This window comes from Helicoverpa armigera, chromosome 16 (assembly GCF_030705265.1).
Source record: "Helicoverpa armigera isolate CAAS_96S chromosome 16, ASM3070526v1, whole genome shotgun sequence".
Taxonomy (NCBI): domain Eukaryota; kingdom Metazoa; phylum Arthropoda; class Insecta; order Lepidoptera; family Noctuidae; genus Helicoverpa; species Helicoverpa armigera.
In genome coordinates, this window is record NC_087135.1 from 3,970,143 (window position 1) to 3,982,755 (window position 12,613).

The following is a 12,613-nucleotide window of genomic DNA, read 5'->3' on the forward strand; positions in this document are numbered from 1 at the left end:
ATAAAACAAAAGAAGAAAGATCATTATGTTTTACAGCCGCCATATTGGATACCAGATGACGCAGCAAAAAAATATTCCGAGAAGAATCCAATGGGAACGGACTGGAATTTAGAAAAAAAAACAAGTCATATTTCCATATTCTTAAATGATGTGTGACTTTTAACTACGGATTGTTAAATACAAGTACATTATGAGTTTCCGAGAATTCAATCGCCCATAGCCCTTCCCAAACAAAGTGATAAAGGGAATACCAACCGTCGGCCATTGGCACAAATAACTCCCATTTCTACGTAACATGGTCACCTAAAAAAGTGCGAAAAATAGAGATGTTTTCCGCATAGCTCATTTTGAAAACACGATCGCATAAAATTATCATAAGTCATATGTTTACAAACAATGTGTAACGGTAAGACGCTAATGTATACGTTTGTATCACGATCACTGTCACGTGTTTTGTAGTCGTCCTATATTTTCGATGTAAACACAAGTGGGAAGACGCTGGCTAAGTATTTTATATTCGATTAAGTATGTTGGAAAATTATAGGTAAAATCTGCTGTGTTGTTGGTTAAAAACTTTTCAGCTAGATACTACTTTTGATAGCTGTGAATGTTCTTTGAATAAAAACTACGATTAACACTCGTACTTAGGTATATACCTTTTCACTGAAGGATTTTCAAGTAGGTAATCACTTATGAGCATAGACTTAACTCATACATTGTTCCATAACATAATATAATTACGTTTATTAGTATCACGTAGTATCAAATTGTACAATAAGATAGGTACTCTTAGTAGGTTTTTAGAAAACTATACACACAATTTCGTAATAAAACAGCTAAGTTCACCGTGCTTCGTAATCCTAATTATACCTTATAGAATATGGACAGTTTACGCTATAACTGTTGAACTATAAAATAGCAGTTTATTACCTACTCTAGAGTTACTTACATATTCTGACCGTGGCTGCTATCTGAGTGACAGCGTCGTAGGTAGCGCGCCTGTCACGTTCGAGTGGCGCAAGGAGGCGTTACTGTCATGCATCCTTAATAGCTATACCTGATTTATGAACTCCTGGTACATCCGCGCTGATATACACAAGAATGTATCAAGAAATATGAATGGTGGCTTGTCTGTATTTTCGCTAGATTTTTTTTAAAGTTACGCCATTTATGACGTTTACAAACTCTGGTGTAATCAAGTGCTCACTGTTTCAATTGCATGAAAAGTCATAAAGACACATAACATAAATAAAATACAGAATCACTGTATTTATATTAAGACTGTATATACATTTTTTTCATACGATCAGATAAAAGAATGCGATTTATAATAGTCGATAAAAATAAAATAATGAGGAAAAATTAAAAACTTTAAATAACAAAACAAAAGGGGCTCTAAGTGATCACATCAGAAAATTTTATTTTACTTTGAGCAACGAATAAAATATTCGAATGAAAACCAAGTCTTAAGAATACAAAATGAACAAAACTTCAAGTAATTTTAGTTTCGCTCAGTAAGGATTCATTCATAATGTTTATTCAAATCTCTGTAACTAGAAACGCTTTTGATGTGGGTTTCAACCGATACTCAAAGAAGTATACTAAGTTTTCTAGATATAATTATACCTAAACATAATGAGATTTCATAAATTGTAACAATATTTCCTTAGAATTGATTTAAAACAGACATAAGAGTACAAAATAAACATGAATACCAACAAAACAGAGGAAAACATTACTTATCTCACTTTCATTGAACGAAAATCTCGCAACACCAAGAAAGGGGCGTTACAAAAGGTTATAAAAACATTTACACAACCCTTGCGAACTTCCCTACATTTAAAACTTTTCCAGAATATCTTACTTGACACAAAAAACCCCAACATAAAAAAGAACACGCCGTGAAACAGTAAAAGTATTCCTTACAATAGAAATATTTAACAAAAAGTTAACGGACTATAAAAGAAGTTGTAAAACATTGACCGTTTCTAGATATTTATCCGTATTCGTATTCACCTGACGTAAAAACAAAACTAGGTACTAGTTTTGTTTTCACTAAAACCGTAGGTACCACCTACGGCGGATAAATGTACCATTTTACGATTCTACATATAAAATTACGAGTTACATTTCGTCATATAGCTCATAAAATAAACCACTAAATCACCCAGACCTAGATTTGAAACTGACAAATTAGCTAAGTTGTAACATGAGCTCAAATATTACGGAGGATTATTAATAAACAAAAATATATTTTAGTATATTTACTAAATTCAGTGACTGGAACACAAAAAATAGTCCATCTAGGCTGGTAATAATTCATCTGTCGTAATCCATCAACATAAACAAGGCATTTTCTTTATTTAAATTAATAAATATAAACTTTCATAGCTTACGTACGCTAACAGATACCCTGTTATAGGCAACCAGACGCTATATTTGCAAAAAAAAACTATGCTCATAATACCCTCGAGTATGCTCAAACAGCAAATGAAAAACCCTTTTTCAATAGCTCATCGATAACTTCCAAGAACTTCGGATATGTGCGCTGACGTCCCATTGAGTCCGTGGGTTCTTTTTGTACACGAATGCTACGTGAAAAATGGTTCCGCCATATTTTTCCGACGGAATAAACGTGCATTTTTTCTACTTTTTCCGCAATGGGATCCCTAAGGACTTTTTTGATACGCTACACAGATTAGTAACAGACTCCGAATGTAATCAAAAGTGAAATCCGAATATTTCTGGTTTGTGCACTGAAAATTCTTTGTCACATGTAGGTATTGAATCCAGACTCTCTTTTTAGTTTGTCGAACGAACCAATCCCACATAAGAAAAAAACTTTTGAAAAAAACTTTTTACCTAGATCAACTTATTCGATATTGAATCATACATATATTCGTAAAACTTCTCTCCGGTCTGATAGGTACACAATTAATCATATTTCCATCCTAATTCATATCCCGCTAAGCGCTCGATGTAATGCCGACTCAGCTTTTCCTATCTGTTTATTTCCTTAGCCACAGGGCGCCTCCCTCCATTCACGAGAAACTGTTCTCACCCCAAGCCTCATTGTTTTATATGTTCTTATACTGAGACCAGCCCTAATGACTACCGTTGTCGCAAAACTTCACATTTTAACAAAAAAAGAAATTAAAACACCCAAGTGGTTCTTTTATCCGGTCTCATTTTTATCTTTAACCATATTATAAGGTTTTCTTTTTTTTAATGAAAACTGAAGTGTCGGAAGATTTGCGTAATGCCACACAAAGACCGAAGCGTAAATTTGTATAAGCTTAGCTATCGTAGCTTCGTCATCTTGCCTAGAAAATTAGGTTGACTGTGTCTCTCATTGTATAAAATTACTTTGAGCGACAAACTTTTGTCAGCCGCTGAAAGAAGTCCTTGGAAGTACAATTACAGAAATCGGTGAAGTTTAAAAGCATTTAAGCTAACTCATCTCCCACATTCCAGCACTTTTGTGTCTACCTTCACATACACTGTAGCGGGGGCTCACATTATTGTACAAATTCAATTTCAGCGTGTACCATCCAAAAGCAGCGAGCCGAACAATTCGAAACTTATTTGAGTACTTTGTCTCACTGAAAATATTACTTTGTATTGTAGCGATAAACGCAAATGAAATTCTTTGCTAATGCATTTCGCTCTATTCATTTCGTTTATTTAAGGGTAAGTTTTCCTTCCTTACACTATTAATTTGTATTTACTGCGATGGCACATGTGATGGTATAGGTATGTACTTACTGCTTGTATACTGTAAAGAGCGGAATGCAAGACGTTATAAACGGAACCCACGTTTGAACTTTAAACAGCCAAGTTTGAACATCAACATTAGAGAAAGCTATTCAAATATAGGATTTCTCATTACGTAATAACCTTTGAACAGTTTTCAGTTTATGGAATGGTTTTGCAGCAAAACTTTTACTTTATATTGACAGCTGTCGTGAGTTCCGGATAGTTCATTAGGTTCTTTAAGGAGCTAACTCATTAGGTACCCCTTAAATTCAATTTTTGGTATAGGTAAAATGGAAATTACGCTCAACTTCAGTAAATCACAACATTATAATAATCTAATTGAAGAAATTTTCCAAATTATTATAAGCATTTTTTATCAGACAGAGGAAAATTGGATCGACCGGCCCGCTCTCACAAAAGATAATCGAAATTCAAGAAGATAGAATATAAAAGTGAGACCTAATGACCCTTAACTGAAATATACCCTCTGTGTAATTTGCTCGGGCAATACATGAAAATGACGAAGGGCCCATAAAAGGCACATTAATGCCGTCGCCGCGACCAGATCTGGAATCTTCTCAATTTCCTAATGGTTCCATAACAAATGTCATCAGGGAAGCGGTCGGCCAGACAAGCTTCGTGCGAGAATGAACCGACTATTAATACAGCCAATGTACTAGATGACAGGGTACGACCTAGATTTCACGGTGGACGTGCGAACAATATTTCAAATTTAACGAAACTTGAGTAAAAAATATTTCCGTTGAATGTTGCTATAATATTACTGGGACCTACTTCGAAATTTGCGAATTTTGCCGTGTAGCGACGAATTTTGCCGTGTAGCGACGGCTTAAGAATACATATGTCGCTACCCCTTCTTCCAGTGGGTGTCGTAGAAGTCGACTAATGGAGACAATTGCACCGAACACCAGTGCGAGAGAAGGAAAACTCGAAAAAAACCCTCTATCAACCCGTCTGGCCAGCGTGATAGCAGTAGGCTAAATACCTCCATGAGCAGCACAAAAAAGCCACGGCCCCTAGTTCCCGGCAGTCCCGCTATTCCCGGTCACGGTGGCGACCGTGGTTACGGCGGGGCAGGGGGTGCGAAGAATCTCCGGGTTACGGGAGGCCACCAAACAAAACTGACTCTGGCGACGTACAACGGCCGCACGCTACGGCTTGACTCGCATCTGGCGCAACTCGAGGTGGAACTTGGGAAGATTAGGTGGCACATATTAGGGTTATGTGAAGTTCGAAGAGGGGAGGACACCATAACCCTCGAATCAGGTCACCTAATGTACTTCCGAGAGGAGACCAACAATCCCAAGGTGGCGTTGGGTTTCTGGTTAATAAGTCCCTAGCTGATAACGTTGTGGAGGTGTCTAGTGTGTCGAACAGGGTAGCGTACCTTATCATAAAGCTCACCGACAGGTATAGCCTCAAGGTAGTGCAAGTGTACGCACCGACCTCGACACATTCAGACGATGAAGTGGAGGATATGTTTGATGATATATCAAGGGCCCTCCACTTCACTACAAAGACCCATTACACCGTTGTCATGGGGGACTTTAACGCTAAAGTGGGAGTACAGACTTGCGGCGAATCGGCAGTAGGATCCCATGGATTTGGAAGCAGGAATCATAGGGGGCAAATGCTCGTCAACTTCCTCGAACGCGAGGGGCTCTTTTGATGAACTCCTTTTCAAAAGCAGCCCCAAAGGAAGTGGACGTGGCAAAGCCCCGACACTATGACTAAAAATGAGATTGACTTCATCATGACGAACAAGAAGCACATATTCAGAGACGTCTCCGTGATCAATAGGTTTAATACCGGTAGCGATCACCGACTTGTCCGAGGCTCTCTGAATATCAACTTCAAGGCCGAACGTTTCCGTCTGATGAAGGCCAGGATCCGACCAACACTGCTCCAAACCATGACAGGATCCGAAACGTTCCAGTCAAATTTGGAGAACCGATTTGCCGCCGTGGAAACCACAACAGACGTTAACCAGAACCACGAATATGTGGTTCGGATCCTCAGGAGGAAGGTTCGAGATTCTGTAACATGCAGCGTAAGGGCAAGAAATCAAAGCTTTCGGAAGAGACATTAGGGCTTATGAAGAAACGACGTGAAAACCCGCCTGTCACTTCGTCAGCTAAGCGGGCTCTAAACCAAGAGATCAACAAGCACGTACGACGCGACCTCCGGTACTCCAATACTCTTGCCATTGAAAGAGCAATTGAGCTGAATCGGGGTCAAAGGTGTTCGTACAATCTCTTGGAAGAAGCCACTTGACGAAGCTGACCACAACAAGTGGAGAAGTCGTTTCTTCGGTGCCGGCAGTCCTTTCGGAAGTGGAAAATTTCTATGGCCGGTTATACGCATCGCATGCATCTCGACCTGATCCCGGAAATGAGGATTCTAGAGCCACATTAACACGCCATTTCACCGAAGACCTGCCAGAAGTCAGCAGTGGCGAGATCGAGATCGCTCTGAGACAGCTCAAAATGGAAAAGCCCTGGCGAGGATGGCATTACAACAGAGCTTTTAAAAGCAGGAGGTAAGCCCGTACTGGGGAGCTCCAGAAGCTTTTAATGCCGTCCTGTTTGAAGGGAGAACTCCAGAGGCGTGGAGTAGGAGTGTTGTCGTCCTGTTCTTCAAAGGAGACAAAACCCAGTTGAAGAACTATCGACCCATTTCCCTCCTAAGCCACGTCTATAAGCTGTTCTCAAGAGTGATCACGAACCGACTTGCGCGAAGACTCGACGAATTCCAACCACCGGAGCAGGCTGGGTTTCGGAGCGGATACGGCACCATAGACCACATCCACACAGTGCGGCAGATTATACAGAAGACCGAAGAGTATAATCAGCCCCTGTGTCTAGCATTGTGGACTATGAGAAGGCCTTTGACTCGGTTGAAATCTGGTCTGTTCTGGAGTCCCTGCAGCGTTGTCAAGTAGATTGGCGATACATTCAAGTGATGAGATGTCTCTACGAAGCCGCTACAATGTCCGTCCAAGTACAGAATCAGCAAACAAGGCCCATACCGTTGCATCGAGGAGTGAGACAAGGGGATGTTATTTCCCCGAAACTGTTCACTAATGCAATGGAGGATATGTTCAAGACGCTGAACTGGAAAGGACGCGGCATCAACATCAATGGCGAACACATCTCTCACTTGAGATTTGCTGACGATATCGTCATCATGGCGGAAACGCTGCAGGACCTACAACAGATGCTTAACGACCTGGCTGAATCTTCTCTACGCATCGGCCTACGGATGAACTTGGACAAAACCAAGGTCATGTTCAATGAACATGTTCTACCGGAACCGATTGCGATACACGGCGCCGTTCTCGAAGTTGTTCGGAAATATGTATACCTCGGGCAGACATTGCAGTTAGGTAGAAACAACTTTGAGGACGAGGTGAATAGGAGAATTCAGTTGGGTTGGGCTGCATTTGGGAAGCTACGTCGAGTCCTAACATCGTCGATTCCACAGTGCCTAAAGACAAAGTCTTCAATCAGTGCGTCCTACCTGTCATGACTTACGGAGCCGAAACGTGGACACTGACGGTACGGCTGGTCCACAAGTTTAAAGTTGCTCAGCGGGCTATGGAAAGAGCTATGCTCGGCGTTTCTCTGAGGGATCGCATCAGAAATGAGGTAATCCGTCAGAGAACCAAGGTCATCGACATAGCCTACCGAATCAGCAAGCTGAAGTGGCAGTGGGCTGGCCATATTAGCCGAAGAACCGATAACCGTTGGGGTAAACGAGTTCTAGAGTGGAGACCGCGCCTCGGCAAACGTAGTGTAGGACGTCCTCAGGCACGGTGGAGTGATGACTTGCGCAAGACGGCTGGCAGGAGCTGGATGCGAGAAGCCGAAAATCGATCTCAGTGGCGTGCACTTGGAGAGGCCTATGTCCAGCAGTGGACTGCGATAGGCTGATGATGATGATGACTTCGAAATTATATAACGTATTCCTAATTTAGTTCGAAGCAAATTTAATTTTGGCCGGAGTAACAAGGCGGGTCTTATATTGTACGTTCGAGCCGGTTAGAGCTTTTGTACTCTATTTTTATATTTTAGGACATTTTATAAATTATTAGGTCAATAGATTGTGATATTATTAAAGTTGACACCGTTAGTAAAAAGTTTCCTAAAATAGACTTCATTAAAAAAGTTTCTTTTGAAGTCTTACAATAATTTTATATCATTCAGAGTGAATACTTCTTTGTTGCCACATTTTATACCATGTTATTAAATCGTGTAAGTAAACTAGGTATGTATTTTTTTATGATAGGATCAATATATTAAAGCATCAGTACCTACAATAAATGAAATTCTCACGAATTGCTTAATATGTTTTTAATATCAGTGCGATCAGTGTAAAATTATGTGAAAACAGTTCCACAAGCTTTCCATTGTTTTTTCAATCTTCGTGATTAAGATCTTAAGAAATATAATTTCAGATAATGTCTCATTTATAAAGAGGAACATCAAATTGAAATGAGCGTAGGGCGGTAATAAAATTAACATAACCTTTTACTGCTCGTAAGCAATTTGGCCATTTTCGTACCAGTAACATGTTAAAATGTTCCTGTTTTCATTGGAAGGTATAAAATAGGAATTTAAAACCCTATAAAAGTGACTGAGATTGAGGTCGTGTGGATAATGTGAGATGGGAAGACATTGGGATTCCGGAATTGTTACGATTCTTCCGTATACAAAATTATAACTGTACGTATAACTGATCATATATGCACTAATCCCTACTAATATTATAAATGCGAAAGTAACTCTGTCTGTCTGTCTGTTACGCCTTCACGTCTAAACCACTGAACTGATTTTAATAAAATTTGGTACAGAGATAGAGTTAACCTTGATAAAGAACATAAGATAGTTTTTATCCCGGATTTTTGAAGAATTCTCTTGGAAACGCGATATAACCGAACTCTACGCAGGCGAAGCCGCGGGCGGAAGCTAGTCTTGTTATAAGTATTTCAACACTGTGTGTGTGTCTTCAGTAGTATGTGTAGATATGTAGATACAATAATTTGATGACATTTCCACTGATGTCGTGTCAAGTGACATTTACATGCTGACCTTCACCTCCCAAAGGTCCAAGACTTTGTAATCCTGTGTACTAGTGAATGTCAATTGATCGTTATTACAATGCAATAAGGTTCATATTGGCAAGAAACAAATAATCTGAAAATTATAGACATATCCATAGTGATTCTCATGTGATTAGGTTCAGTAATTTGTACAAATTACTTGAATGTTAGGAAGTGTAATGTAGCGGAAGAATCCTAGTTCTATGGAGAACAAAATGATTAGCGGAGGTGCCATAACGGAAAATGACCTAAGAAAGTAGCACGCCAAAATGGGTGTTAGGGGGACAAGGAACGCCACTGTCTCTTATACGCAAACTTTGGAACTTGCCCATGTTGTCGTGATACCAAAAATCATTGACAGATGTTTCAAAGAACGTGAATTCCTCCTTAGTTTAGTCGTTTTGGTCATGCCCACTGTACGTATTTGAGCTAACAGAAGGCGCCTGACCTACCTGCCTTACCTAATAGCATCTCCGCTCATCTTTTCTTACTCCATACCCAGTTCTCTTTAAATGTTATAGCCCACTATATACATATGTAGGTATTAGAGGTACAGAGTGTACCATTTCCGCGTTCACGTTGATCGTTTTCGATCTCAGCTTAATGAGCTTTGAATGACATTATTGAAAGTTTTAATTAATGCTGGGTGGTTGGATTTCTGTTGCAAAAATAACTGTTCTTATTTTTTTAACTTAACATTTATTCAGACGAATGTAGGTAAATAAGGAAAAATAAAGGATAAGTACTTTACATCCAGAAAAAAAACATAAGTAATGATACTGAAACCACAAAAAATCATGACATTTACTTGCCTATGTATTTCAAAAACGACGTCATGTTTAGTATGAATATATCACGCAAATTAAAGTAGGCCGGACCTCTTTTTTGGGTCAAATCCTTTAATCGCGTACATACGTCACAAAAAATCAAAAGGATTACGCATAAACCCTTACACGTTTAAGGTCATTGGGACCTCTTAAACAAGAAAGGTTATTCAACAGAACCGGGTTTCCAGTAAAAATAATGGGCCTAGGCATAACGTTGTTAAGCAAAGGGCTGTTTGCTCGACTGATCTAAAGTTTGGACAAATTTCGACCATTTGCCTGTGACAGTTACTGAAGGGTTGGACCCATGAGCCTCTTAGCAAACACAGAAGGGACCAAGCGACGAGGTCCAAGTGAATAATGTTACATGTGACCGTTTAAAACAACGTGTTTAGAATGTTTAATTGATTTGCTTATGGATGCTTCGTGATTTGGATTGCTGTAAGATATAGTATGTGTAGGTTTTATCAGTAAGATGCGCGTTTAAGAACTAAACTAAAATTGTTACAGATTTCTTCATCAAATATCAGAGCCAACTATAAAACGTAAGTACCTAAACATAATTCTTGTAATTTTACACTTCACCTCAAAATTACTCAAAATCACCTTCTTACGTTATAACGTTATATACGAACACTTACATACACTGACATTCAGTAACAATATTATAATCACATTTTTCAGTTAACGCGTTCTTTGTACTATTGGGACAATAAAGTATTGGCTATTTTTCATCCCTTCTCATTTTACCTACTGAAGTAGGTATAACGTTTTTATATTGGCACTAGCTTTTGCCTGCGACTTCGTTCGCATGATATAGTGACTTCCGGCATATTTTTGGTTTGACCAATAGATGGCGCTATATGTCCGGAATAAATGTTTTTTTTTTTTTTTTAGTAAAAACTATCCTATGTCCTTTCTCAAGTTCCAAACTATGTCTGTACCAAATTTCACACAAATCGGTTCAGTAGTTTAGGCGTGAAGAAAAGACAGACAGACAGACAGAGTTACTTTCACATTTATAATATTAGTTAGGATTAAGCAAAGAGGCGGATAGTTACAACTGGATACCATGGCAACTAATAAGGACTTTTCATTTAAAGGCCCTTGTTTTTTCTACTGTAAGAATTGTTTATAGTAAAACAAAGCTATTGTTAAATATTCACAATTGTAAATGAAAACAAAGGCGAAGGCGTTAAACTTTTATAAAGAAAACGGGAGTTACATTTCTCATTTAATATGAAATATACTTAGTGAGAAAATATTTTCATGAAAATTGAGAAAAATAACTATTTCACATTACCCCATTCAGTAATTATGATTTACATATAAAACTCGTTTTTATAATAATGTTATGGCTAGCAAAGTATTTAATATTATAAACAGTTTATAATTAACCTGATAGCCGTTCGACCATAAGATAATAAGTTAATATCTCCGATAAAATAGGTCAGACCCCCGAGAAACCTTTTTATAGCCAGGTAGACCCTCCGATATGAATTTTTAATGTTCATCAATTTCACGTGATTCGTTTTAGGGGTAAAATACAATAATAATAATAACGTAGTTTGTTAATAGTATTTAGAATACCAAATGCTCGGTTCAAATTAAATTTTGAGGACGTGCAGATTGATCTATTCTACTTAATTCTACCAACAAGACGCAAACTAAATCCTTCAAATTAAATTAAACGTAAATAAATGATTTAACTGTTGGTACGAAAATGTTGATAGTTGTCACCACACTGCCAAGTTCGTGCATTCAAGTATTTGTCAAAGCAGTTATTCAAGTTTCAATTTGCTTCACTTATTTTACAAGACGGATTAACTTTTCAGCACAAAACTTAGTATTTTGGAGCTCAGAGCTGCTTGAATAGAACTGACTGCATAGTTGGGAGAAGTTATGCATTTTCATGACCGCTTTACAACTTTACTTTCACTTCAAAAGTTTCGTAACTTGAATATATATTTGAAAAGGCTTTGTTAATATTATTCAACAAACAAAAAGTCCTAATAACAAATAAGTTATTTATTGAGAAGTTTTTTTCATAACGTACAATCAATGTTTATTTATTTTCACAAAACAAGTAAATCTTTGTGTGTCAAGGATGATATAAATATCAAAAACTTTCAGAATAATCGCAACAGAGCGTTAAAATGTTTTTTATGTTTTGTATTTGTGACTTGATGCTATCTCAATGAAATATTTTCTTTCTACTTTCATCTCTACAGATTAATGGTGAACACTACAAGATAATAAAATGTATAAATGTAAACTGAATGACCTTGAACACTGCAGTGCAATTTTTTAACAGTACCAAAATGTTTAGGACTCTCTCGTTGTACGCACTATTTAATCAGGAAATATAATCATAATCATCATGGTCGTAAGACTCTTCTGAACGTACGCCTTCCTATTATTAAGAGGACTGAACGGAAACGACCCGCGTCCAGAGAGCCCACGCTCGACCTTTGTGAGATCGTCAAACCACCTCTTTGGATGCCGATAATAGTTATTACAATAATGAGATATCGTCTAGTATCGTTGGTCTAATATTGCAAGTGGTTGAGAAAAACACCGAACTGACATTCGCAAAAATCTACTCAACTCTGTCTTTATTAAATTGTGTTTTTTTATTGTATAGCACTATAATATACCCAGCAAAATCTAGCAATGTTATAGTGTAAGCACACGTCTGTCGAACTTTGTAAAGATGTGTCCACTTATAAATTATACCCGAAAAAAAAACTACACTCGTAAAAAAATTGGTATATAAATCAGTAAACTTTCGGAGCCTCTTAAGCTGACAAATGATCAAGTTAAAGGAGTTCAAGTGATCTGGATGGCTTTGTGTGACTTCCAACACATTAGGCAAACGTACGTCATTATGTTGGTAGAAACTGGAGGGTAT

General features: G+C 38.1%; 1 protein-coding gene across 2 annotated transcripts in view; it reads left to right on the plus strand.

The window, feature by feature from the left end:
- Window positions 1–12,613, plus strand: part of LOC110384506 (G-protein coupled receptor moody) — a 95,503-nt gene that overhangs the window by 26,449 nt on the left and 56,441 nt on the right. The window contains exon 2 of one of the 2 annotated variants that reach the window (XM_021345813.3): window positions 10,213–10,247. The exons of the other annotated variant lie outside the window; for it this stretch is intronic. The gene's annotated coding sequence lies outside the window, so the exon portion shown is untranslated. The remainder of the gene's footprint in view (window positions 1–10,212; window positions 10,248–12,613) is intronic. 2 annotated transcript variants of the gene reach the window in all.